The 1,127-nt window shown below is 71.3% G+C and overlaps 1 pseudogene; it reads left to right on the top strand.

Moving 5' to 3' along the window:
- Positions 1 to 4: 4 nt before the first annotated feature.
- LOC116465971 (activated CDC42 kinase 1-like) lies at positions 5 to 1,008 on the top strand (annotated as a pseudogene).
- Positions 1,009 to 1,127: the final 119 nt, after the last annotated feature.

The following is a 1,127-nucleotide window of genomic DNA, read 5'->3' on the forward strand; positions in this document are numbered from 1 at the left end:
GGGGGGGGCCAAGCCGCCCAGCTCCGCGCAGACCGCACAGATCTTCCAGGCGCTGCAGCAGGAGTGCATGAGGCAGCTGCAGATTCCGGCCGGCTCCCCGGCCCCCTCTCCCAGCCCGGGGGGTGACGACAAGCCCCAGGTGCCCCCTCGGGTACCCATCCCCCCTCGGCCCGTGCGCCCACACGTCCAGCTGTCTCCAGCCCCCTCGGGCGAGGAGGAGACCGGTCGGTGGCCTGGACCTGCCTCCCCTCCCCGGGTGCCTCCGCGGGAGCCCCTGTCCCCTCAAGGCTCGAGGACACCCAGCCCCCTGGTACCACCTGGCAGCTCCCCACTGCCACCCCGGCTCTCCAGCTCACCTGGGAAGACCATGCCCACCACCCAGAGCTTTGCCTCAGACCCCAAGTACGCCACCCCCCAGGTGATCCAGGCGCCTGGCCCACGGGCCGGTCCCTGCATCCTGCCCATCGTCCGGGACGGCAAGAAGGTCAGCAGCACCCACTATTACTTGCTGCCCGAGCGACCGTCCTACCTGGAGCGCTACCAGCGCTTCCTGCGTGAGGCCCAGAGCCCCGAGGAGCCGGCCCCCCTGCCTGTGCCTCTGCTGCTGCCCCCACCCAGCACCCCGGCCCCCGCCGCCCCAAGGCCACCGTGCGGCCGATGCCCCAGGCTGCCTTGGACCCTAAGGCCAACTTCTCCACCAACAACAGCAACCCAGGGGCCCGGCCGCCAGCCCCGAGGGCCACTGCTCGGCTGCCACAGAGGGGCTGCCCTGGCGACGGGCCAGAGCCGGGCCGGCCAGCAGACAAGATCCAGATGGTGAGCACCCAGCCTGGCTGTGGGCGAGGTGGGGCAGGGCCCAAGGGGCCTGGAGCGGTGGGCCCTAGTGGTGCTGACGGGGGTGGGTGTGCCCAGCTGCAGGCCATGGTGCATGGGGTGACCACAGAAGAGTGCCAGGCGGCCCTGCAGAGCCACGGCTGGAGCGTGCAGAGGGCTGCCCAGTATCTGAAGGTACCGCCACCTCCTGCTCACTCTGGCTTTCAGGGACCCTGAAGCCTGGTTCTGCTGGCCCCAGCCCCCCGCCCCCCTGGCTCCGACTCTCCTCTTCCCCACCCTAGTCGGTGCCCTGG

Source organism: Hylobates moloch, unplaced genomic scaffold, assembly GCF_009828535.3.
Source record: "Hylobates moloch isolate HMO894 unplaced genomic scaffold, HMol_V3 SCAFFOLD_16918, whole genome shotgun sequence".
Classification (NCBI taxonomy): Eukaryota; Metazoa; Chordata; class Mammalia; order Primates; family Hylobatidae; genus Hylobates; species Hylobates moloch.